The sequence below is a fragment of the Bos grunniens genome, chromosome 12 (assembly GCF_055505025.1).
Source record: "Bos grunniens cultivar Pamir isolate PY7600 chromosome 12, Bosgru_T2T1.0, whole genome shotgun sequence".
Taxonomy (NCBI): domain Eukaryota; kingdom Metazoa; phylum Chordata; class Mammalia; order Artiodactyla; family Bovidae; genus Bos; species Bos grunniens.
Window position 1 is genome coordinate 92474380 of NC_141176.1, and position 27016 is coordinate 92501395.

The 27016-nt window shown below is 54.4% G+C and overlaps 1 long non-coding RNA gene across 1 annotated transcript; it reads right to left on the reverse strand.

Moving 5' to 3' along the window:
• Positions 1–777: 777 nt before the first annotated feature.
• On the reverse strand, positions 778–7490 carry LOC147362095 (uncharacterized). The gene is made up of 4 exons (XR_015137778.1): positions 7208–7490; positions 4347–4451; positions 3241–4090; positions 778–3150 (listed from the first exon to the last, which is right to left on the reverse strand). It is a non-coding gene; the product is annotated as an uncharacterized LOC147362095 (long non-coding RNA).
• Positions 7491–27016: the final 19526 nt, after the last annotated feature.

A 27016-nucleotide genomic window follows, 5' to 3' on the forward strand; every position in this document is an offset into this window, starting at 1 on the left:
CAGTCAGCTCCCAGTCTTGTTTTTGCTGACTGTATAGAGCTCCCCCATCTTTGGCTTCAAATAATATAATCAATCTGATTTTGGTGTTGACCATCTGGTGATGTCCATGTGTAGTCTTCTCTTGTGTTGTTGGGACAGGATTTTTGCTATGACCACTGCATTCTCTTGGTATTTATATATGACAGCCTCATTCAATCACCTTCTGACCTAAAAATTGTATTTGTTTTAGGACTGAAATATGGACATTGTAACCTGAATCCCCTGTGTGAAGAATTCTAAAAGCAAGGGGTCATAGTGCAAACATTTTTTTCATCTTAAAAACATACACAAACAGGAAAAGAAAATGGAAAAAGTTCATGTCATACATGTGCAAAAATTCATTGTGCCAACTTCAGAATCTGTCTTAATCTGTTTTGAAATGAACTTGATCTTTGACACTTAATTCCTTCTATCAACAGCAAGATTCAAGGCTCTAATTTGTAGAGGTTTATAAAACAGGGAAAAAACTTTCTAAATATCAAGTGTTCAGTTGCTTCAGCTGTGTCCTACTCTTTGAGACCCCATGGACTGTGGCCCACCAGGCTCCTTTGTCCATGTGATTTCCCAGGCAAGAATACTGGAGTGAGCTGCCATGCCCTCTTCCAGGGGATCTTCCCAACCCAGGTATCGAACCCACATCTCCTGCATTGCAGGCAGACAGACTCTTTACCAGCTGAACCATTAGGGAAGCCCAAATATCAAATAGTGCTCACAGAACCAGAACGTAAATGAAGTGGATGTAGTCTAGTGCCAGATTTAATTCATTTGCATATACATGGAATCTTTTTTCCTTAAGGATCAAACATTTGGGGCCGTATTGGGATCTCCTTGGAACTGAAAGTTTTAGAAGTGGAGGCGCTGAGAAATTCTAACAGCTCTCGACATCTAAGCTCTTGATGGCGGCTCTGTGTACTCTCCTGCATCTTGGAAAGCTTTTTCTAAGTAGAAGACTTTTAAAATTCAGAAGTTGAAACCCCCTCTCTGCTGAAGAGAAGACAGAAGCCACTCTTAGGCATTACAAATATTATCCATCCTATGTTCAACATCAAAAGCTACAAACCAACAAAAAGACAAAATAGTCAAGGGAGGAAAGAGCACACAGGAGAATACACATTTTCCCCTTAAAATGTTGATGGGTCTTCACAGACCCACTTGCAGGAGCCACAGGGCAATGGCACCCCTCCTGAGAGAGAGACCCCAGGCTCTGAGGACCCCTCGCCGAGCAAGAGGCTCAGCCCCTGTCCTCAAGCCCCTCCCCTCCCAACACTCACTTGGCTTCCAGAACAGCTTTAGAGCAACCCATGCACGTTTACTTCACAAGCACGCACTCGACGGCACACGCAACTTGTGCTTACTAAACATTTCTCTGCCTCGCCACACACTGCTGGCCAACGCACAACGAGATTAGCAGTGAGTACCAAAACCCAGAGGATAAATCAATTACACTTCCATGTAATTCTTTTTGGCTCTAAATTCTGTGGGCGTTTCTAACTTACAACAGTTTCTCTGGCTATCATGTTCCGATTAGCAAATATAGAAAAAAATTGTTGTACTACAGCAGCCTGGATGGCGTTTGGTTTTCCTTTTTTCTGTTTCCACAGTCCCTGAAGCTCATTCAAAGGGTCCACCCCCCATAATCCAAACAAAAAGCATTTACTAAATAACTAGTATAGTGATGTCTCACTCAAGTGATTTTAAGGACAAGTGAACAAAGATAAAACTTTACCAAGAAAACATTGTAACAGAGGGTCTCGGTGGTCTCAGGGTGAGTCTGAATTTTTGTCCAGAACATTCCTGTGATGCACAAGAGAGTAAGCGGGAAGGAGGGATGGGGGAGGGCAAGGACAACCAGAACTTCTAATTCAACCTTAGAAGGTAGGTCCACTCCAATCTCAACTATATTGTACAACAAAATTGATGCTTCATCTGATGGTACATAACACTTTTTACTATATTTGCAAAAGTGTCTTTTGGTTACATATTCCAAAACCTTGCAAAAACAAATTAGCAGTTTCTCATTAACTGGGCCTTTAAAAGGTTTAAAACGACTGGGTTTAGCTGTGGTAATTTAGTAATAATGCTATCTCGGTTTTGACTTCAGATTTTGGAAGCATCTATCTTTATGTCTGTCTTCCCCCAACAAAACCCCTAGAACAGGTCTTCTCAAACAATCTGTGGGGAAGCCCTGTTTGCTTTTTGATTCCAACCCATTGAAGACACTACTCTGCAAATTTAAATGAAGATAAAATGCTAGAAAAATAAAAAGCAAATACAAAATACCAGCCCTAATCAGAAGAAACATCCTGTGTCAAGTGACTGAAACGCTTTCTAGGCTGTCTCTCCATTTCCATGTTACCGTGGACTAACAAGCAGTTTGGAGCACAAGTCATCTGAGACGGGGCATTGCATCGTGTGGCCTAGACTGTGGTTCCCAAAGTGTGTGCCTGGGCACCCAGGGGTGCCGCAGTAAACCCACAGGACACGGAGAGAGTGTCTGCATTTTCACAGGGAAGACCCTGGCTCTCAGCTTCGGTGGTCCAGCTGGTGCACCCCACAGACTAGCCACTGGCTGCACTAGTTCACCATTTTCCGTATCAGGCTGTACTCCATTCCTTCCCATAACATCGTGTTTGCAAAGCCTGATGTTCAACAGTCGCTGACATAAAAAGCAAGTATGCTCTGAAATCCATGTTGAGCAGGAAGGGACTGGGGCAGAGCCCAGTCTGATCACACGTGTCCACATGTCATTCAGCACCCAGTGGACATATGTCACCCCGTGGACATCAAATCCCCTTGATAAGGAATTCTGGAGACTGGAAAATGAAGCAAAAATATTGTTTCTTTTTCCTTCAGTTTCATAAATTCTCATTGTTTGGACCTAACTACCGAATAAACAGACCTGTTCAGGGTTTGTTCTGGCCTCAAGCACTGAGGAAAAAATCACTGCAGCTTTGCAGCCACCAGGAAGGAGTGGATCACTCCGTGCTGTGCGTTCTGAGGGGGTGCCCGTTAGGCACACACTAAGTGAACGGTTGACTCGGTCCATCAGTCCTCCTCCACCTCAGGAATATGCAGGGTCTCAGCAACCTCCCAGATTCCATGCAGAGGTTTCTGTTGAATCATGAAGATGCCGTAAGTGGTGCCCGCTATTCCCCCCTCACCTTTAAGTCTCACATGTCCAGTGGGAGACCTTCTCCTTACCTTGACACCATCCGGGACTCTCACATGCTATTTTGCTCAAAAAGGATGAGAATGAAGCGGTTGGGGGCAGAAGGTGATGACTGTTCTGGAGATTCTTATTTGTGGAGAAAGTCTCGCATCTTCTGGGTAACACATCGGTCCAGGGTGAAAGGAGGGCAGAGCCCAGGAGGGGCCTGGAGAGCTGTTTTGAGTGCGGGATGCAAACTGTCCGCGTTGTTAAATAACGAATTAAAACAGAAAGGTTTAAGTCTCCTCAGATTTCCTTCTCCTCTAAATCGTTCATTACTCCAGGGTGTTTTAACTAATGTTTTCCCCATTTGACATTTGGACCCACTCGACTTTTAAAAAGTCACAAATTGTCCCTAATAACAGCACAAATTATGTCAGCTGTTGACTATCACAGCATTTTTTAGCACTTTATCTTTTCCCCGTTACAGTGCAATCATTTTCATTAACCATTCCTCTATCCAAACAAAGTGCCCATTTAGCATAATAATAAAGCAATTTCCTGTTCATTGATGTTGACTGAGTCCACGGAAGTGACACTTGGTGGCTAAAGTCACAGAGCAGAAAAGCGCCAAGGCTCAGTAGAATCATCCCCCTAACGTGGCCTGGGCTCCAAGGGGACATCCCCCCCTGCCCGGCATCATGAGGCTTCGGCACTGACCCCCCAACTGCAGGCGATGGGGAGCAGCTGACCCCCGGCACCCTTAGCCTCACTGGTTTTGCCAGAAAACTGAATTTGTTGATCCAGGCCTCCTCTGTTTCCCTCCTCACTCCCAAGTGCATTCCCAGGGGCCATGCCACAAACGCTGTTCACTGCATCCTTGGAAATTGACCTCAGATCCCCCTGGAGCAGATGAAAAGGAGGAGAGTGTTCTTATTTTTAGAGAAGAAAAACAAGCAAAAAATGTGATCATTCAAAAGAGGGAATCTGTTAAGGACCAGTCATCACAGCGGTGTTTGTGGCCCACTTCCTGTGCCTGGAGACACTCTCCACAGACACATGGGTGGTGCCAACCCTCACCACAAGCCCCGCTGAGTACCAGTGTCACTGGGACCTCAACCACTGCCAAGAACCGGGAATAGTCCCTTGGCACACCCACCAAAATGCCATCTTCATCAGCTTTGACAAATCTCTTTGCAACCAACAGCTCCCGCAACGGCACTTGCGATGTAATCCTTCAATTCTTAGTCCCACACGGTGGACACTGTCACCATCGCACAGGTGGGAAATAGAGGGCGAACACTGTAAGTCAGGGTGCTCCAGAGGATCCGGCTGATAAGCAAACAAGCTTAAGCAAACAAGCAAATGAACAGAGACGTCCGTGTGTACCCACATGCGTCTATATACATTTCTACTTAAAGGTTTATCTCAGTGATCGTGGCGGGGGCTGGCAAACCTGAGACCCACAGAGCAGACCACAGGTGGGAACTTTAGGGGAGTTGATGCCACAGGGATTTCCTGAGGCAGAATTTCCCCTCCTCTAAGGAAACCGACCAGGGGAAGCCCAGCCACGTGAAGAAGGCTGACTGTGGGTGTTACCACGTCTGCAAACACCTCCTAGTGAGGTGCGGGTGTTTGACAGAGTACCTGGGCACTACCTGGGCACTGCGGCTGGCCAAGCTGCCACCCACGCTCTCACCACCAGGGCTCTGCCCAGGCTCACCAGGACCCGCGTAGCAGGGTAGACTCAGAGGCCTGGTCCAGTGCATGAAGAACACGGGCTGAAGCAGAGCTCGGTCCCAGCCAGATGCTGAGAAAGAGGTGTCCTCCCGACAGCATGCGACCCACCTGAGCCGAGTGAAGGGCGACCTCACGGGGCCAAGGCTGCGGGTCTGCCCTTAAGTACCGGGAACTTGGGGTGCCACCGCGTGCCTCTTTCTGACATATTCCTGCACCCCCAATGGCACCAGGCATGGCCCCAGGGAAAGTTTTGCATCTGGCTCAGTTGATGCTATTAAACAAGCCACCATCCAGGCAACATCAGAAATTACCAGAAAGAGTCGGGTGGGGTGGGAGCAGCCGCTAATTCAAGCCCCAGATGCCCCAGTTCAGGACGCAGAGCGAAGCAGAGGGGGCGGCCGGAGCTGCCGGCTGGACCCACCTCCCGAAGCCAGGGAAGATGGGGACCACCGTGCAGGTGGCCTGGGCAGCTCTCCAGGGACTGCAGGGCGTCCTCCTGCTCATCAGGAGGACTGCCTCCTGTCTCCCTCCCCAAAGTGAGCATCTTCAATGCCAGCCTCCATCTCCCTACATCTCTGGATAGGCAGGTCTGGGCAGTGAGATGGGTGACAGGAGAGGGGTGACAGGAGAGGGGGTGACAGGAGTGGGTGACAGGAGAGGGGTGACAGGAGAGGGGGTGACAGGAGAGGGGTGACAGGAGGGGGTGACAGGAGGGGGGGTGACAGGAGGGGGTGACAGGAGAGGGGGTGACAGGAGAGGGGGTGGTAGGAGGGGTGACAGGAGAGGGGGTGACAGGAGAGGGGTGACAGGAGGGGGTGACAGGAGAGGGGGTGGCAGGAGAGGGGGGTAGGAGGGGTGACAGGAGGGGGGTGACAGGAGGGGGTGACAGGAGAGAGGGTGACAGGAGGGGGTGACAGGAGAGGGGATAGCAAGAGAGGGGGTGGTAGGAGGGGTGACGGGGGGGTGACAGGAGAGGGGGTGGTAGGAGGGGTGACAGGAGAGGGGTGACAGGAGAGAGGGTGACAGGAGGGGGTGACAGGAGAGGGGGTAGCAAGAGAGAGGGTGGTAGGAGGGGTGACAGGAGAGGGGGTGACAGGAGGGGGTGACAGGAGAGAGGGTGACAGGAGGGGGTGACAGGAGAGGGGGTGGCAGGAGAGGGGGTGACAGGAGAGGGGTGGTAGGAGGGGTGACAGGAGGGGTGACAAGAGGGGTGACAGGAGAGGGGGTGGCAGGAGAGGGGGTGACAGGAGAGGGGTGGTAGGAGGGGTGACAGGAGAGGGGGTGACAGGAGGGGGTGACAGGAGAGAGGGTGACAGGAGGGGGTGACAGGAGAGAGGGTGACAGGAGGGGGTGACAGGAGAGGGGGTAGCAAGAGGGGGGGTGGTAGGAGGGGTGACAGGAGGGGGTAGCAAGAGAGGGGGTGGTAGGAGGGGTGACAGGAGAGGGGGGTGACAGGAGAGGGGGTGACAGGAGGGGGGTGACAGGAGATGGGTGACAGGAGGGGGTGACAGGAGAGAGGGTGACAGCAGGGGGTGACAGGAGAGAGGGTGACAGCAGGGGGTGACAGGAGGGGGGTGACAGGAGGAGGTGACAAGAGGGGGTGACAGGAGAGGGGGTGACAGGAGAGGGGGTGGTAGGAGGGGTGACAGGAGAGGGGTGACAGGAGGAGGTGACAAGAGAGGGGGTGACAGGAGAGGAGTGACAGGAGGGGATGGTAGGAGGGGGTTGGTAGGAGAGGGTGTAGTGATTTTCTTTCTCCCTTCCTTCCTTCTTGTTTTTTAGAAATGGAATTTTAAAACAGCCAGCAACTAAGGCAAACCCGGAGGATAACCGTCTCAACCATTTGCATAATGCAGGGCTCAGGGGGAGGACGCAGGCAGGCCTTTGATTTGTGTGACACAGTCTAAAACAGGGAACCCTGGCCGGCGTTAACCCGCGTCCTCGGAAGCACGATTATCACGCGCTTAGGGCCCGGTCTGGCTGCGCGTCCCCAGCCTGCAGTCTTGGGGGGGCCGCGCTCTCTGCGGTCCGGCGCCCCCCGCGGACGGTAGCGCTGTGCGCTCACGGAAGGTCACCCCTCCCGCTTTGGTCCCTGTTCCCAAGGCGCCAGTCCCGGGAATGGCCCTTTGTTCCTAACGACGCTGGTCCCCGTGCAGGCCGCGGGCTGGGAGCCGGTGGAGCCCGGGGTCTGCACTCAGCCCTGGGCTGCCGACGCCGAGGCTCCTCACAGCCTGGCGTGGGCCGCCCGTGAGCCGCCCTTCCGCCCGCCGGTGTCCTCACCGCCAGCGGGCGACGCGGCTCCTGCGTCCTGCCGGCCCGGCTGAGGGGTGACCCGCGACTGGGCCTCGGGCCGCCGAGGGGCCACTCGCTGGTGCGTCCAACCTGCCGGCCTTTCCTCAGCGCCCGCCCGGGGGCCACTCGGGGCCTCGCCCAGCTCCTCCGTCCTTCCTCACAGCGTCCGGGCTCTCACCGCTTCCTGTGGGAGGCGCGCATGCGTGCACACGGCGCCCGGGCGCTCACCGCTTCGCGTGGGAAACGCACGTGTGCACACGGCGTCCGGGCGCTCGCTGCTTCCTGTGGGAGACGCGCGCGTGCACACGGCGTCCGGGCGCTCACCGCTTCCTCGTGGGCATCAGGAACCTAAGGTCTCGACACCGTCTGATGAGTCAGGGGGGCCAAGGGCTCTGGGAATGAAGCCCTGGGAAGCCCGAGCCCCCGTCTCCAGCCCCCAAGGCCACAAGACATCGAGAGACTGTCTGCCTTCTCTCTGCGGCCGAGGGCAGTGAGGTGCCGTCCGTGCTCGGGAAAGGGCCTGTGTGGCAAACACCCCACAGCGGGTAGAGAGCTGGCCAGGCGTGAGGAAGCCCTAACCCATCACCTAACCCTGGAGAGCAGCTTCCCAGGTGGCGCTCTTGATAAAGAATCCGCCTGCCAAAGCAGGAGATGTAAGAGACCTGGGCTCGATCCCTGGGTCAGGAAGATCCCCTGGAGGAGGGAATGGCAGCCCCCTCCAGTATTGTTTCCTGGAGAATCCCATGGACAGAGGAGCCTGGCGGGCTACAGTCCGTGGGGTCACAGAGAGTCAGACACAACTGAAGCGACTTAGCACTCACGCGTGCATCCACAGAAAAGTGGCCGAGGGCTAACCCACCCCCCTGGGCTTTCAGATGTCCAAGCAGAGTCCCAAGCCCCAGGCCCCTCTGGCTGGCAGGCTGGACCCTCTCCAAGGGTCTTTCCGCTCACACGAGGTTCCCGCACTCACCCTCCTGCGCCTCCACCCGGGACCATCTTAGGGTTTAGGGGGAGTGACTCAGGGAGAAGAGAAGGAGAAGCGCTGACCACCCCAGGGAGAGAAGCCGCGTGTCTGCCCGACTCCAACCCCACAGCCACCTGCTTGTCCAGGCAGGTGAGAGGGGGGCGGCTCGTGGCCCTGCCATCCACATGACCTGAGACCCCAAGCCAGGTCCAGGGAAGAGTTTTCTCCTTCAAGATGGCCCCTGGACACTCAGTTAGGATTGGGATAAGAACCACACTCTTCATTCTCTGAATAAGTTGGCAATTTCTAAGAATAAGGAGAAAAAATAAAACTTCAATAAGAAGGGGGTCAATTTTGTTAATATACAGATTACCTATAAAGGAAAGATATTCAGGCTGGCACTTGATTTTTTCAACTGCAGCACCAAATGCAAAATAGCAATAAAGTCGTATTTGCAGAGTTACAGGTAAAGGATGATGAATTATATGATTAGTCAATTATGGTTTAAATGTTAGGACAAATAAGCCTGTATTTAGATGGGCAAGAACTCAGAAACCATAAACTCACTTCTAAAGAATTACTCAAGCAGGCATTCCATACAAGTGAAAAATGAATTAGTAAAGGAACTTCGCATGAAATGCAGAAAAATGTGATGTTGAACAAACAGCAAAAGTTACCAGGTCTAAACATCCATCGATGATGTAGAGCTGATGCAACAGTTAAGCCCAAGGTTTTGAACACATTTAATGTGTTTTGCTGGTTTTTTAGTTGTTGGGGCTGGAAAGCAAATTCAGGTCCTATTTATCCATCTTGACCAGATGCAGATTTCAACTTGTTCTTATCAATTAAGATTTCTAAATGTTTCTGGTAGGAGAAATGCCATTTGGTTGTTAATATTGATACACATTGCTTAACATTGGCAGATGTCCTGTGGATTCGAAAAGAGATTCTAAGTGTTCATGGGGGTGATGTCGATCTACAGTCTAGTCCCCAAGATGGTGACAGTTTGTGTTTTCTTCTCAGTGTTTACATTCCCTACTTTTTCTTGTCTTTTATGTTAATTCAGTGTTGAACAGAAATGGTGATAGCCAGCATTCTGGAATTGATCTTGATTTTTGTGAGAAAAATTCTAAAATGTTTTACTATTAGCAATGAGTTTTGTTGTAGTTTAGAGTTTTTCTTTTTCTTTTCTTTTTTCTTTTTGCTGTTATTTGAGAGATTCATCCACTTAAACATAATTTCTATTTTAACAAGATTTTTGTGACAAATGTATATTGAATCTTATCAAATGTCTCTGAGAGTTTTAAGATCACAAGGCTTTTAATCTGGAAGGACACTAAACTCAACTCATAGGATTTTCTGAAGTTGAACCAACTCCAGAGAAACACCCTTGGGTGGGGCCTTTGACGTATTTAAGGTGTTCAACTTGGGGTTTTGCTCAGGACCTGTGCCCTATGCAAATGTACAAATGCATGTGTTCACACTCAGTCGTCCAGTCGTGTGCAACTCTGCAACCCCAGGGACTGTAGCCCGCCAGGGTCCTCCGTCCATTGGATTCCGCAGGCAAGAATACTGGAGGGGGTTGCCATTCCCTTCTCCAGGGGATCTTCCCAGCCCAGGGGTCAAACCCGCGTCTCTTGCGTCTCCTGCATTAGCAGGCGGGTTCTTTACCACTAGCACCGCCTGGGCAGCGTGAGTACAGTCAGCCTGTAATTTTCACAGGGGATCCTGCCTCTTCACCCACACTGAAATGTGAATATTTTTGGAGCCCAGTCACTCGGAGACGTGTGGTCTTCCTTATCCTCAGCACAGTACATGACCAACATCAGCACGAAGCAGACATCTCTCACAAGCAAAATCGAGAGGAAAATGACGGGAAGACAGAGGTGGGTCATGACCGGGGCCGCACCAATGATGCACATCCGCCTGAGGAAGCGGCGGGGGGCGTCCAGGGTCTCCCAGCCGCAAGGGCAGGGGTGGAGGCAGGGCCCAGCAGAGACGAGGGAGAAGCCGACTCCAGCTGTCCTCTGCCTCCGCGGGGCGCCGAAACCTGGTTGCCATCAGCTGAGTGACGGTCAAGCGCCTCTCTGCTTTCCGTGAAGAGCCCAACTCCGTGTAGCGGTTCCCGCACACTTAACGACAGTCGACCTGAGCATGTCACGCACGACAACCATACACACCCCCCAGAGGTTCTGACTGGGGCGCCTGTCCACCCGCTCCCGACAGGGCGTCGGGGGGCGCGTCTCTGCTCCGGCCGGGTCCAGGTTTCTTATCTGCCAGCACAGAGCCCCTGGCTCCTCCTGGGCACACGCTAATCTTGTCCTAAGCCGGTCTGTGGGAGGGGCCGGCTTCCCCAAGCCGGGCACCTGGCTCCCATCCATGTAAACCCCTGGCCTCCGCGTCCGCAGTGACTCCAGGTTCACGCGGAGCCCTGCGACTCATCAGTTACTAACGAGGCTCCTCTCGGGTCTGCAGAAATGCTTCTGGACGCGTTCGGGGCCACACAGGGAGCCCTCTGCGCTTTCTGGACGAGAGTCCATGCGTGATGATGAGGATGGTGGTGACGACAATAACCTGTCTGATCTCACCACGAGCTGGACGCTGTGCTGAGACCACATGAACATCATCGCTCATCCTCATGGCCCCTTGAGACCTCACTTTACCAATGAGAGTGCTAACTCCCAGAGCTTGCGGAGGGGCGTTTGCTCGAACAAAAGCAGCCTCGGTCGCCCAGGGGCCCCCCTTTTGAGCCCTCCCTACGGGCTCGAGGAGCTGCTGCGAAGGTGCTGGGCGCAGCTGCGGGGCGGCCGACCTGGAGGAGGAGATGCTCGGTCCCCTTCGAGCCCCTCCTTCAGGGGCTGCTCTGACACCCCCCCCAGCAACCGACCTCCCCCCGTGTCCTGCAGACGCCCTCCCCCAGGAGTGGGGAAGTCTCCCTTCAGCCAAAGGCATGTCCTGGGGAAGGGCCGAGCTGTGTGCCCTCGACGGGCCTGGGGGGCTCAGCCCACACTGTCCACCGCGGGGGCCCAAGCTCGACCGCCACTGGACCAGAGGGAGGAGAGTGGAGAGCTCTGAGCCCCCCGTGCTTGTAGGAGTGTTGTTCATAACTCTGTAAGTTTTACAAAGATTTTTAACAGCAAGGGGTGAAAATGCCCCTCACACTCGACACAGGTGGAAATAAACTTAAGGAGTGCGCCCGGGCAGGCGGGCCCACAGGGCAGCGGGTCCGGGCACCACGACGCACAGCCCCGCACCTGCAGGGCCTCGGGCCCACGCAGCGCCTGCGGCCCACAGCTCGGCTTTCTCCCGCGACGCGGGCGGGCTCGGGAAAACCCCGCCGCAGACCAACGTCTCTCCGGAGACAGCGAGAGGAGCCTCCTAGAGAGGCCGGTGAAGAGTCGCTGGGAAGGACCCGAGAATAAGAGGTAACGTCAACTGCGTAATGATGGCACAATTTCCAAATATTATGTGCGAGGCAGCCTCAAGACAAATATTTTTGAATTTTTAATGGAAAAATGGCATTTCTTTTATTTATTTTATATGTATTTTTGAGTGTTAACAAATAGTTCTAGTGGTAATTAGCATCTTTGTATATTTATTGAAAACCAGCACTAAATCTGTATATTTACAGAAAAACGCCTTCGACATAGATAATAGCACAATTCCATGTTTGTGAATTGACAGTTTCCTCTAAACACAGAGTAGAAATTCAGCAATTGTCACTACAGCTGTTTGTGAAAATTTGACAATAGATAAATAATGACTAGAAATCAATCTTTTCATTAAAATGCAAGAACGAAAAAATATCTAAAGGAATTTTATTATCCCTTTAGCAAGTCCAGGCCGGTCTTTAGGAAGCTCCTACACGTCCGTCGTGGCCTTGTTTCTGTCTGTGGATGCCGAAGTGTCTCTTTCATTTCACACATGCGCAGTAGGGGCACGGTGGGGGCGCGGTGCGGGGGGGTGGTGGGGGCGGTGGGGGGGCCCTGACTTCCTCCGACCCTTAACTCACCTTCAACATCCCCTCCTGACTTTTCCTGTCACTGAAGGCCTGGGCTGGACACACACACACTGTACACACATTCACACTCACAAACATGCACACACTGTAGACACATTGACACACACAGTGTACACGCATTCACACACATGCACATACACTACATACATTCACACACACACTGTAGACACATGCACACACATGCACACACACCCTGTACACACATTCACACACATACTGTACACACATTCACACACGCGCACATACACTTCACACATTCACACACACATGCACACACACACTGTACACATTCACACACACACATGCACACACACACACCCTGTACACACAGTCACACACATACACAGATGGCAGTTCAGCCAAAGTGTTCACATTCCTTATTCTGTCCACTGACCTGACCATCAAATGTGTTCCATATATAACCCTCCTCCCCCTCAAAAAATAAAACCAAAACAACAAACACAGACCGTTGGCTTACATCACAGCTGTTCATTCACTGACAGCATTGACTTAGACATTGTCTGCGCGGGAGAATTAGCTGTGTTGCGGGGTTTTCTCACAAGGAGGCAGGAACCACGTCTGAAGCGAAGGTGGATCAACATGATGAACCACACGCTCTTGGCCGCTCTCAGCAGGTAAGCGCCACGGCCGAGTGGGCAGCAGCTGAGAAGGACCCTCTCCAATAAGTGTCAGCAGGGTCTGTGTCTGGTCCCGCTTGTAGGCATGAGGGCAAAAAACAAGAAAAAAGAAGAAAGATGCTGATTCTCAACCAACGTCCTTCCGAGGACCGGCCCGGGACCCCCCCTCTGGTGGCCTCTGGCGTTTCTTCATCGTTTCCATCCCACCCGCAGCACCTGTGCTCAGGCGCGTGTGAACGGACGCCCACCCTGAGCCACGGGGTGAGCTGCAAGGCAACCCTTGCACTGGAGGAGTGGGCTGATCCCCATCACCAAAGCCCAGCGTTGACAGACCTTCAATTTCCAGCTTCCCTTAAAGGAGAAATAGAGCATTTTCCATTTTGGAGCTGGAGACATTTCCTGCCTCTCTCCATTTGTACCCGTCTTAAACAGTCCAGTGGGGTGCTGCCTCTCACAAGGAAATTTTAGAAATGTAGCAATTCTTCAGAAATCAAGCAGCAAGCCCAGGTGTGTCTGTAAGTTGGCTTCACCCGTCCCACCAGATGAGGTGCCCGGGGCCCCCTCTGTGGCATGACTTCCGTAACCGTTTGTCGGGTGAGCTGGCCAGGACCCTGTCTGTAGAATATGGTTCCCGTCTAGGTCAGCGTCTTAGGGGAGAGAAAAGCCCTTGAGCGCCTCTTCGCAGAGGTCTCCGTGCTGGGCCTGGCAAGGGGGCTGTTGAAACTGTTCGTCGGGAAACATCTCGGCTTACGAGCTATGTGAGGTCCTTTCTGCTCGAGGCCGGGTGCTGGGCTCCCGGGACAGGCGCATGTACATCGTGGTGTACAGACACGTGGAGTGGAGAAGTGCAGGGAGGTGCCCAGGTCCCCTGGGGGAGCCAGGTGGTCTGGTGACTCCTTGCGGGTCTACCTGCACCTGACCCTCCCCCCACTTTGCAAATCTTCAGTGAGACAGAGATGAGTCTAAAGCTGCTTCTTCCCTGATGGCTCCAAGCATCCAGGCAAGGCTCGTGGGCCGGAGGAGTTGATGCCCCCCACTCCCCTCCCCTCTGTGCAGGGCTCTGCTGGTCCACCACCCCGCACCCCAGAGCAGGTGTAAGGGTCAACCTCAGCACCCACGGGCTGGTGGGAGGAGGGGACATTGTCTCCCCAGGGAGGCTGGGGTTCTGTTGTCAAATGAGGGGGCGTAGTCCTGCCACCCCCAAAACTCCCCTGAGCAGCCTGCAAGCTGTCACTGCTTCTGGTCTGCTGAGCAAAAGCCATTGGGCCACCATGACCAGAAGTAAAAGCACGAAGCTGCAATTCCAGCCTGAAAAGTTGCAAGATTGATGAAAATCTAGATGTAATCTGCTGTCCACACCCGTGATGGGGCCTCATCATATAAAGAGGTGAGACGGGCTAGGAAAACGGTCATGCTCTTTTTGAAGAAAGCTGTCGTCCCCGTTTGTTTACAAAACAAGCAGCTTTCTTCAGAAGTGGCAGTGGACGTGGTCAATGAGGTGGTTTTATCAAAATGTCGAGTAACATACAACAATTACAATTAAGCACCGAAATCCAACCCAAACCAAGCCCTTTAAATGAACTCGAATGCATAAGAAAACATCAGACTGGTATAAAATGTGGGGTTGAAACGTTCCGAAATCCCTCGGGTGGTGTCAGTCACAGCAGCATGGGGTCTGGGGGAGAAGCCCCTCAGAGCCGGAGATGGTCTCCAGAATAAAGTACCGCGGGAGCCAGCATCCTGTGTGCTTTTAATAAAGCAGAGAGACGGCCCGGGCTCCGACAGCACTTTCTGCATATTTATATTTGGATTGTTGCATGTTTAACGTTAATGCTGTCTATTTTCTGCCTTTTAGGTGCTTAGGCGATTGTAACATTTTAACACTGCTCTGAAATAAGTGCTTTTTGTGAGAAGTTCACCCTCCAGGTTCAGACGGACTGCATTTCCTGGTAAAATTTTATTTTGCAATTATTACACGTTTTTTAAAACATCTTCATGCCACAAGATGCGAAGTCCAAAATATTTATGTTCCTGATTGTCAGCCTTTCCTTCTTATAGATGTCGAAGTGAAAGGAAAATAGACAACTCATTTTGTTGAATCAATACAGGCATATTATCACAGCAAGATTATAATTCAGGTGCACAAAACCTGCATTTTCCGAGCCCAGCAAGGAGGCGAGTAGGTGCTCAGAGGCACAGCAGGTAACTAATATCAACAAAGTAGCCCAGATTCAAGTTCCAACAACAGAGCAGGGTCAAGCGGCCACCCACAGAAGCGGTGAAACGCAGAGTGAAGGCCAAAGTCCCCCCTAAGCCCACCTCCCAGCTCTGGAAGAAGTGTCCACCCAGGGACACGACCGCACCTCCTCCTGGCACCCACAGGACGGAGTCGGGGCGGAGGCGCCTCCAGCAATGATGACTGGCTTTCTGTCCAGAGCAGGCGGGAGATGGGCGCCAGCACCCCGTCTGACACCCCGTCTCTCCGCGGCTCTCCCCCCGAGCATCTCGGCCGCCCACCTGTCACCTGGCACCCCATCTCCTTGTCGTCCCTCTCCATGCTGGGGTCTCTCTTCACAGCCATGGTCTCTGTTCCAGAAACAGCCGTGTAACAGGGTAGAAGAGACCTCAGTCACACTCGAGGAAAGCAGTCTTCTCAGTGTCCAAGCTCACTTCTGAACGCACTGAATGTACGTAACTTTGAATATAAATGCTGTGTCTGTGTTGGCTTCCAGAGTCGGTCTCTAGAACTTCAGCTCCACGCAGAGTTCCCTCCGATGAGTCCACAGCAGACCCCGGATATAGAACGTCTAAATGGGCTGCCGACCCAGCGAGACTCCGAGTTTGCAGGGCCAGCGTTCAGAGAGGAGAAAGCGCCGTGTTCACCAGCAGAGGCGTGGGCTGACCCTGACCTAGGCCACGCAGGGCCACCAGGGTGGCAGTGGGGACCCCAGGGTGTCTCCCAGGGAAGCCCACGCGCCCCGGCCCCACACAAGGAGCTCGTGCGGAGGTTACGAGAGTCTGGGTTTAGTTTAAGGAAATCAAGATGCTGTTTTCAGATGTGAGTCATCACAAGGCTCCCTCAGAAGACCATCTCGTCCTGAGGGCGTCTGCACGCGGGCCCCCCGCTCGGCGCCAGGCCAGGCCTCCAACTGTCTGCCCCGGGGTGAGCGGCCTCAATCACGGGCACCAGGCTGGCCCGTGAGTAGGTGGGTGTGTGCCAACTGGAGCCTCAGGGCCACGTGTCCAAGTCCCCAGACAGCCTGGGGGCAGCACGGCTGGGGCCTCGGTTGGCCAGCACTGTGCACCCAATCCCTGGGGCCAGGGCTGGAGAGGCAACACCGCCCAGCATGGCGGCACCGGGACCGTCAGGGACAGAGGGTCTGGGCGCGGCTCCACCCGGGTCCTGGCCTGACGGCCCCACAGCCGACGCCCCCGTGGGTGAGGACCGCCGGGGAGCAGGCATGTCCAGGTGCTCATCACTCCACGCTCCCAGCCTCCCCGCCTGCCTCTACCCCTTTCTCCCCCAACCCCTGAGCCGACCTCTGACCGCACACCCTCTGAGAACATAGCCGCCTCCTGGGGATGGGGCCAGGGAGGCTCGGAATGCATCGGGGTGTGTGTCTCCACCCTTCTTAGGGGATTCAGAAGCCAGAAAGGTGGACTCTGGTCTCAGGTCGCTTCAAGGGTCCTGGGCACGCCCAGCACCCTGAGCGCCTGGGGTCTCACTCTGCCGTTGACACCAGCTGTGAGCAGCATGCAGAGACTGAGGACAGACCGGCCGGGCTTGCTCTCTGGGCCTCAGTGCTGGTGGGTCTGGGTGGGCGCTGGGCCTCTCTGCCGGGATCCCGCCGCACACCGAGTTGGCAGTGCCTGGGGTCGGGGCAGCCCCCTTTGCAGGCGGCCCTGGACACTCCCAGCACTTTGCGGGTGGTGCCCGCCGGCCACGGCCCCCAGGCCCGCCTGGGCCCTTGATGTCACCGCCCGCCTGGGCTCCTTCCCTGCAGACCCAGCCTGTGCTGAGCACGTGAACCCGTGCTCCTTAAGTGAAGGGAGCCATCTGCTTTTTAGAAGAAGACGTGGAAGCTGCTGTCCAAGCCTTGGGGACACCCCCGCGCTGTCCTGTGGCAGCAGGGGCTCCAGCTGTGCTGGCAGGTGACAGAGCCCGTCTGTGACTCCAGCAGTTCACGCTGCCCGACTCCGCGTCTCGACCCCACAGACGCTGATTCCAGGCAAGTGCTGGGCAGAGACCATGTGAATCCCCCAATCCCTAACCCCACCTCCCACTCACGGGACCCCCGCTTGGAGCTTCTTCTCTTCAAAGAGGCCTCTTTGCATGCGAGCTCCCCTGGGGTGTTCCCAATGCACACCCTCACGGGGCGGGGGGGCTCCCCCAGCGACCTTTGGGGCCACAGAGACCCAAGAAAACTGCTCTTCCAGCTCATGGAGGCTCTGAAGCTTCTCAACAGGCTCCTGGCCTCTGCAAACGGAACTGGGGACATTTATCAGCATCAAGTTGACACCGGCTCGGGTTAGATGTTAAGGCAAGCCTGGTGGATGTGACGGGAAGGGGCCCGCGGGGCCATGAGATTGCGAGTGCCTCCCACGGCTAGGCCAGGGACTCTGGACTCTGTCTATGGGCCTGTGAACCCCCTGAGAGCCAGTGACAAATGCCCGTGGGCCACTCTACGAGGACCCAGACAGTCAGAAAGGACACCCCATCACTGTGCCTGCAGCCCCCGAGGCCACCCTCCCGGCCACACATGGCTCCAGGGCCGCCCGGGGCGCGGCACGGGGCTCTGTCACCACCATTCATGGGGCAACTTGTACTGAAAGCCAGTCCTTTCTGGCTCAGCAGACTCCAGGCTGCCTCTGGTGATTTTCGTTGCTTTAATTTAATTGACTTTAAAAGACCGGCAGCGTATTGGTAAACTCGCTCCCCTGTCACATCTCCAGGAGGGTTAACGACCTGCCCAATTATAGGAAGGGTCCCGACCTGCACCTGGTAATTAAAATTGCTGATCGCCTGCAGTTATCTGGCCGGGCTTAGAGGCTGAAGAGCCGTCTGACCCTTCGCCGCCGCGGGAACAATGTTTGCCGTCCGCCACCGGGCGCTCGGCCCAGCTCGCCCGGCCCATTAAGGGCTCCTAATGGGGAGCAACAAAGGCCCCGCGGCATCTGCGGGGGCGCGGGCCCCAGGTCTGCGGCACAGGTGCCTCGCGGGGCTGCCAGGAGCGCAGGCCGGGAGACGGGCAGCAATTAGGCGGCTGTGTTTGTGCAGAGCTGGCAGCGGGCCTCCAGCCTCCCCCGGGTCCCAGCCCCCCGGGGAGGGGACGCCTGCGCCTTTTGTCCCAAAGGGCGCTTGGTCAAAGGCCCTGAAAGCGGGTCTTTCTTCTCCTTTTTTTAATGTAGCTTCTCCCTGCTCCCGCGCAAGTGGAGAGGCTGGGCAGGCTCGACTTCAGGGAGATGGGGGCTTCCCAATGTCGCTCTGAGAGGTCGTGGCTGAAGGGTGCACGGGCCAGGCGCTGCGTTCAGGCCCCCAGATGGCGGCTCCCACAGCCTCCCCCACCCCCCAGTGTCAGCACGGCTCCTGAAAACACACCCCTCCATGCAGCCCTCTTCTCCTCAGCGTTTAGGGGTGAGATGGTGCCAGTTTAGAAATCCGTGCTCCAAGTGGCCTCGACCACTTTGGACATAAAAGCAATGTAAGTCAGTCTATAAGCAAAAGATCTGTTCCAAATCTGGTGGGTCTCAATGCAGCAGAGAATGAGTAATTCATCAATGGAGCTGTAGATCCATCGATGTTAGCAGCTCATCCATGTTAGGGTAGTAACCACCTCTCAAGAAACTACCACTTGTCTGGACTTCCCTGGTGGCCCAGAGGTTAAGAATCCACCCGCCAGAGCAGGGACGTGGATTTGACCCCTGGTCCGGGAGGATTCAGCATGCTTCAGGGCCGCTGAGCCCATAAACCACGCCTAGAAAGTAGCCCCCCACGCAGCAGTAACGACTGAGTGTGACCAGAAAGGTAATAAAAATAGAAGAAGCCACCGCTTGTCATATTGTGGCGGAGCATCAGAGCAGCTTATCCACGTGTCCTTTTTCCAACCACATGTTGGAGGGAATCTGAACTGCCTTATACCTCAACCAAAACAACATAATTAAGAAAGAGAGGAGAATTCAGCACCCTTCTCGCTAAGTCACACATTAAAAAGACTTGCAAACATGTAAACCAAGACTATCCTCCTCATTAAATTTAATTTCGGTTTGGAAAATATTGCTTTTCATAAAATTATGCTATTTCAGTTCAGTTCAGTTGCTCAGTCAACCAACTCTGCGACCCCATGGACCACAGCACGCCAGGCCTCCCTGTCCATCACCAATTCCCGAAGCTTGTTCAAACTCACGTCCACCGAGTCAGGGATGCCATCCAACCACCTCGTCCTCTGTCGGCCCCTCTCCTCCCACCTTCAGTCCTTCCCAACCGCTGTGTTTGTGCAGAGCTGGCAGCCGCGCTGAGCAGCCGGCCTCCAGCCTTCACTGGGTCCCAGCCCCCTGGGGAGGGACTGCCAGGGCCTTTTGTCCTGAAAGGCACTTGGTCAAAAGCCCTGAACATGGGTTTTTATATTTATATAGTTATATTTATTTTGTATGATGTATTATGATTATAAATAAACATTTTAAATTATTAGTTCTAATATCTATTATTGTAACTATGAAAGTGAAAGTCGCTCAGTCATGTCTGACTCTTTGCAACCCCATGGACTAAGCAGTCCATGGAATTCTCTAGGCCAGAATACTGCAGTGGGTAGCCTTCCCCTTCTCCAGGAGATCTTCGCAACCCAGGTCTCCCACAATGCAGGCGGATTCTTTACCAGCTGAGCCACCAGGGAAGCCCAAGAATACTGGAGTGGGTAACCTACCCCTTCTCAGGCGGATTGTAACTATAGATAGGTGTAAGTCACCCAAACAAGAGCTGTCTGGTGTCTCAGTCGCTGTGGAGTGTGCAAAGCTGCCCACAGGCTAAAGCATTTGAGAACTACTGCTCCCCACCCTGAGTCGGCACCACCAAACCGCCAGTGGCGGAAAGGAGCTTATCTATGAAACAGGAACACACTCAGAGAACAGGCTTGTGGCTGCCAAGGGGAGGGAGTGGGGAGGGGTAGACGGGGGGTTTGGGGTTAGCAGATGCAAACGATCGTATACAGGACGGATAAAGAACAAGGTCCAACCGTGGAGCCCAGGGAACTGTATTCAGCATCCTGTGATAAAGCATAAGGGTGAAGAACATGAAAGGGAGCGGACACACGGGCTTCCCGGGGAGCTCAGCGGTGAAGAACCCGCCTGCCAGTGCAGGAGACACAAGAGACGCGGGTTTGACCACCAGGTTGGGAAGATCCCCTGGATGAGGGCATGGCGACCCACGCCAGTGTTCTTGCCTGGAGAATCGCAGGGACAGAGGAGCCTGGCGGGCTGCAGTCCGCGGGGTTGTAAAGAGTGGGGTGTGACTGAGCAACTAATGCTTTGACACTTTGCTCACTCATCTCGAGAGCTGTTCACCTTGTAGCTGGGTCACCGGGAGTAGACCTTCTGTAGCCCTTCTCCCACGCCACGTTCTCTCGCTGAATGTGCCTTTTTCCTGTACGTATTTTACTTAAAATTCTCAAGGATTCAGAACGATCAGAATCTCTGTTTCCATCCTGGCCACCTGCAAAGCATTCCTTCCTTTCTCTTTTTTAAGGTCACGAGCCATCCAAGTCATGAGCAGGAGGAGACACACAGGGCCCCTCCGCTCACGTGCCTCCAGAGGCTCCTGGACCAAGAATGAAACAACGGTATCCATCATCACCAAGAATGCTGCGATTCATGGGGTTGCAAAGAGTTGGACACGACTGAGTGACTGGACTGAACTGAGGGGGTCACTTTGGCGAGGTGGCCCCTGCAGGTGAGCCCACGGAGGCCGGGGGGGCGGGGTTCTGGGCAGACATGCAGTGTCCCTCAGGACAGTGTGCCCAGCAGGCTCCACACATACAGGCCCCCGGGAGCCTGCCTGCCCCCGAGCGGGCACCGTTCCCACATCCCAGAGGGAAATGAGCACAGAGGTTTGGAAACCAGGTGCCGTTGGGACCGGGCCTCCGCCAGGCTGTCCCAGGGATGCCTGAGCTCCATCGTCACCTCCGGGGGCTCCAGGCCGAGACCAGCCCAGGGCTGTCTGGGACCCAGGGCTCTCAGAGGCCCCGGGACCAGGCTGTCTGCAGACCTAGCTGCCCCCGGGGACGCTGGAGGCCCATGCCCTCTGGCGGCCCAGCTGCCCTCTCATCCCTCATCAGAGGCTGCGGGGAAACCGCTTTGCGTGAGGCAGGCGAGAGGCAATTCCCTGTGATTGATAGCACTAAATATGAAACCGCATGTACCTTATCCTCGGAGCGGGGGATCAGAGGCTCATTGTTAGTGGGGAGATGAATGGAACTTGAGATAACCTTGGCAAATTAGGCGCATGTTAGCGTCAGGCTTTGTCACTGAGCAGGCTATAAATTACAGGCATATTGTAAGTCCGTAAACTCTTCTAATGAATTGAATGACAGTGGTAATTCAATGCGGGACATGCCAGCTTAACCCTTTTAAGAAATTAGCCCCAGGTCGCTACGATGGTACAAGCCACGATGCCTGCGAAGTTAGAGTCTGATACCTCCTGAGGGAGCATGGCCAGCGGATAGAACACCTGATTCAGTGCTCCGCAGACGGAAACGCAAGTCCCAGACCCTGTGGGCAGCTATATTACTTCACAGTTCACTCTTTTAGGAGTTTTTCCTCCCGCTTGTCATCTTCGTTACAGTCCTTTCCCCTGGAACAGTCCCACTGACTGTACGAGGGATAAGACGGGTGCGCAGTGCACTTCTGCGTGACTACTGAGCGCGTGGGGTATCTTGTGTGCTTGGGGGTAAAGGGTCAGACACGCTAACAGAAACGGGGGCAGAGCTCCATACAAAGGCACCACGGGCGGTGTCCTGCTGCAGTAACGAAGCGGAATTTATATAAAAAAATAAGGTGCCAAGGCAGCCCCATGCATTTCGCAGCCGTTCCTGACAGGTAGGCCGCTGGTGACAGCCACGCGGGGAGGTGGGACACGGTTTCAGAATGTGCTGTATATTGGAGTAAAAGTTGCACGTAGAAATAGCTGACAAATCAGGGTTGATCAAAAGAAAAGTTTAAATTCGAATGGGAAAATTAAAGGTAATATGTCATGATTTAACATGTGTTGACATAGTGAAAAGCCTTCTTTCGTTCTTGTTCAGATGGAAGTAATGCAAAGCAGCACCCACAGATGCGATTATTGCACGACGGGCACCTCTCTGGTGCCTAGTGTCACCAAACTAAGGATTTTAAGAACAAATCGCCCCTGTCTGGGTGCCCTTTCTCTCTTACAGAACACGGTTATCTTGTACTGTAGGTGTTCAGGGAGAATGTGCCTTTTATTTCCTTTATCTTGGGGCGAGCACTCTGCAGCTCTCCGCCACGGCGAGGAATTCCAGGCAGATTCGATGCCTGCAGCTCTTACGTGAGCAGATCCTAACTGGCGTCACTTCCTCTGCCTCCAGGAGCAGGTGTTCACGGAACACCCAGTCAAACTGAACTGAAGAACTTATGCCGCCAGGGAAAACGAGCAACAATCGTAGCTGTATTTTAATATTCCAACTGTGTCTTTACTCAGGTGGTCTTCAAGGGTCTTGACCAAAAATGTCAGAGAAGAGTCTGTTTTAGTAACTTATGAACTGGGATCACTAAAGAATCTGAATCATTTGCCTAGAAATCTAACTCAGGAAAACAAGCTATGAAGCTGCCGTTTGCTGTTATGTGAGAAACTAGAGATACGCTCTGCACTGTGGGCTTGCTGTCCTTCTCTGGGGCTGCACAGACCTTTGCATTAAACCAGACCTTCATCTTTGTCAATGGGCATCCTTTCAGGCTGTGGGCAGAGCAGATGTCTTCCTCTGGGAGGTCAGTCTTGAGGGGCACTGGCCCGGGCGCCCCACCCGGCTTCGGGCCCCTCCTGACCGAGGCGACAGGTATGGGTCAGGGTCAGGGAGGGAGGGAGTCCTGCTTGAGGGCACCCTGGGCTTGTGGTCCCGGCTCCTGGCCGCCAGCCGTGGCGGCAGAGCCCACGGGCACAGCTGGTGGACGTTGCTGGATCCTGTGAGTGAAGAAGTGCTGTTGCTGTTTTAGTAAACAGAGGACACGGCAGCCCTCAGGGTCACAGCCGCCCGATGGAGCCCCCAGGGCACAGGCCCAGGCCCAGGGAGGTCTTCCCACCCTCAGGAAAACGCTAAACTCCTTAACCGGGGGCGTCTGGGTTTCCTTAGTTAACAGTAACTTTCTGCTGTTCTGACCACTGGTCTGTTTCTGGAACGATACATCCTGACCCCTCCCTCGCCTGTTCCGAGGATGTCTCAGAGCCATCTGAGAGGCCTCGTCCTGGGATGCAGTCCTCAGGAAGTCCCCCACATAAAACAGGATCCTCAACTTCTGCATGCGTGCATGCCAAGTCGCTTCATTCGTGTCCAACTCTCTGTGACCCCATGGACTGTAGCTGCCGGGCTCCTCTGTCCATGGGATTCTCCAGGCCAGAATACTGGAGTGGATTGCCATGCCCACCGCCACAGGATCTTCCTGACCCAGGATAGAACCCACGTCCCTTGGGTCTCCTGCATTGGCAAGTGGATTGTTTACCACTAGCGCCACCTGGGTTGTTTTTAAAAAGAGAAAACGTTGAGTGCTTCACCCCGAAGCCCATGCACTTAGCGCCTGGCCCTCACCCCGACCTGACATTTTAGACCCAGTCCTCCTGGCTCTGGCCTGCCGCGGAGGCCCACACACGTGCGGCTGACACCCCAAGGCCTTTCCCTAGGGAGCAGGCATGGGGGGCCCACAGAGCCTTCTCACCTGCTGCGGCCGCTGTGTGCAAGCGACTGCCGGGGCTGGGGGTCAGGGGACGTGGGCCCGGCTTATCTAGGGCAAACCAGTTTGAAGCCAAATATAATTGTGTAAATTGAGTCATTTCAGATTAATTCTGCTAAAACCACATCATGGAACTAGAGCATGAAACTAAACCACAGAAGAATGGTTTTCAGAAAGAAACCAAAGTCTCTCAATATTGGGTTCACACCCAATACCAATGACCAGGCATCACAACTGGGGCTGATAAAAATGAACGCAAATACAGAGATCATGTGCCACAATTTGAAAATAACAAAACTTCAGTGCCCCTGCTATGCAATCTGGTGGGGTGGGGAGGAACACTAACATATTCTGACTCCCGTTGGAGTCATACTGAAAACCTCGAAAGCATATGTATTTACACCCGAGAGTGTTAGGGCAAAACTGAGAGCAACGTTAGATCTGAGCAGAGGAAGCCTAGGCGTGTGGGAGGGAGTGGAGTCAGGTTTCCTTCGCACTGAGGTCCCGTTTTCAATCCAGTTCAGCCCAAAACAGACGACAGCCGTGGAGAGGGAGCCAGCTGACCGAGCCTCCAAGTCACACCCAGAGAGCCTGCACACACGTGTATAAATCACAACGGCGAGCTGCACCTCCAGAATTCTAAGACGGGGCCAGGGTGGCGGGATGAAGTTAAGGAAACTGGCCAAAGGCAGCAACGCCTGGTCTTTAGCTGCACTGTGCGGGGTCTGGTCTCACCATCAGTCCTGGGCGTCCGTCCCCTGGGCCCACAGCTTGGGGCTGCCTGGCCCGGCCGGGCGAGAAGCGCCTGACGCCATCTGGGCGAGCCCAGCACCCACGTCCCCAGGGACACACCAGACTCAGCACCTCCCGCCCTCGAGCCTCTGTCTGTCCGCCCCGGGTGGGCGCCTCTCCCAGCCTGTCGTAGGGGGAGGCCGGGGGAGGAGCCCGGGCCCCAGGAGCCCGCACAGGCCCGTGGTGGGGAGAAGCAGCCTCCAGCCGGCGCCCGCAGACGGCCCGGCCTGAGAGCCGCCCCCCGGCCCGTGTGGCCGCCCCGTGTGCGCAGCGGGGCTGGCGCTGCGGCTGCCGTTGTAGAAAGTCGCTCTGACCACGCGGACCCAGGAGGGCTCCATAAGGAGTGCACACCAGGCCGGCCTTACAGCAGCGGGATCCGGGTCGCTGCCCACTACCACTGTCTGCCCAGGCCCAGTCTGCCCAACGATCCTGAGTCCAGAACAACCCGGACAGGACTCTCCTGGGGCCCACGTCAGGACAAACCACAGGAAGGTCTGGATGCTTCGAATCGCCTGAACCTCCACACTCCCTGCTCGTGCTGATTCCCCTCCTGGGGGCTCAGACACCCGACACCTCACCCCAAACCGGCCATCAGCCCGCCCCCCCACAACCCCCACCCCGGGCCCACCTGGCTGCCGTGGAGAAGGCCCACCGCACCGCTGGTCTCCAGCACCCAGCAGTGCCCCCACCTGACTCACGACTGCTCAGCTCCGTGGGCTCCTGAAGGTGGGGTGGCCTCCCGGCTGGCAGCCCACCTGCCCCACGCACAGACCCCCCTCCTCGAGCGGCTCCCGCCCACGGGACCTGCCCACCCCCCAGGAGCAGGGCATGCCTGCGGGGTCATCCCACGATGCTCCCAGGCCAGAGGAAGGCCACAGGCTGCTGGGGTCAGAACAACATCCTCTTCACACCTGCGGGTGCAGAGCTCCAAAGCCCCTGCAGCTCTAAACCCCACCGCCAGCCACAGCCATGCTCAGACTGTCTCCCAACCCCTCACCACAGGCGGCAGCGCCAGCACACTGGGCTCGCTAGCCGCGCCTTTGCAGCTCCGTGTTCAGGCGTGTGTGTGTTTGTGGATGACTGTGGTGAATGGGCATGGTTGTGGATGGTTGTCCAACATTGTGGATGGTGGTCATTGGTTGTGGGTGGCTGTATATGGTCGTGGATGTTGTGTACAGTTGTCCATGGTTGTATATGGTTGTCCATCACTGTGGATGGTTGTCCTTGGTTGTGGGTGGCTGTAGATGGACGTGGATGGTTGTACATGGTTATGGATAGTTCTGAGTGACTGCAATGGTTGTGGATGGTTGTCATTGGCTGTGGATGGTTGTCCTTGGTTGGGTGTGGCTGTGGATGGCTGTGGGTGGTTCTATATGGTTGTGGAGGATCGTTCTGAGTGACTCCAGTGGTTGTGGACGGTTGTCGTTGGTTGTGGATGGTTGTATATGGCTGTAGATGGCTGTGGGTGGTTCTATATGGTTGTGGAGGATGGTTCTGAGTGACTCCAATGGTTGTGGATGGTTGTCCCTGGTTGTGGACGGTGGTGGATGAGCATAGCAGCTGTCTGTGGCTGTTCTAATGGTTTTGGAGTGCTCAGTTCATCTCACCAACTTCAGGTGGGTGAGTCTCCACAAACACTGCAACCCTTTGGCAGCCTCCGGGGCCACAGGCTTTGGCCCAGGACCATCTGAAAGTCGCTCCACCCCTTAAACTCCAACAGGCTCCCACGGAGGAGGTGCCAGTGTTTGTCCGTTTAATCTTGCTCTATTACATTTTCTTTAATGCATTACATTTTGAAATATATGCTATTACTAACTAATTCCCTTTTACTACAGTTGATTTTGATTAATTTCCCGTTAAGCCTAACACGGGTTTTCAGGAGCACAAGTTATTCATATTAGCAATGACTCTCATTCCAGAAAACGCAGGTTACAACCTTTTTTCTTACAAAAGGGATGGTGCTGGCTTGACTGGGTCGGGGACCGCATGGCCCCACTTGGGCGCCCCTTCGAGTCACCAGCTGATAGACTGGGCTCAGGGAGGCGGCCCTGTGGCCACTCAGTGGAAAACACACAAGCTTCCCGTGGTAAATAGGTCACCCTTCTGATAAAGCAAGCAGGCCATCTGCAGTCTGCCTCCGCCCACACCCAGAGGCTGCGCGTGTAACAGAACTACCGGAGTTCTGCACACTGACCCGGGTGCACAGAGCCGGCCGAGAGCAGGAGCTCCGACTTCAGCATCAGCGCTTTCAGAACAAGGAGCGCTCGGAGACTCGAGGCTGAGCCGGCCCAGCGCCTCTCGTCCTTGGAACCGCGCGTCTGCCAGGCATCGTGGGGACAGTTACTAAGGACGAGCCGTCTTCTTCTTAACCCCCAAACACTCATTGTTTTCAACCAAACGACAACCAAAGTTTTTTTCAGATATTCTTA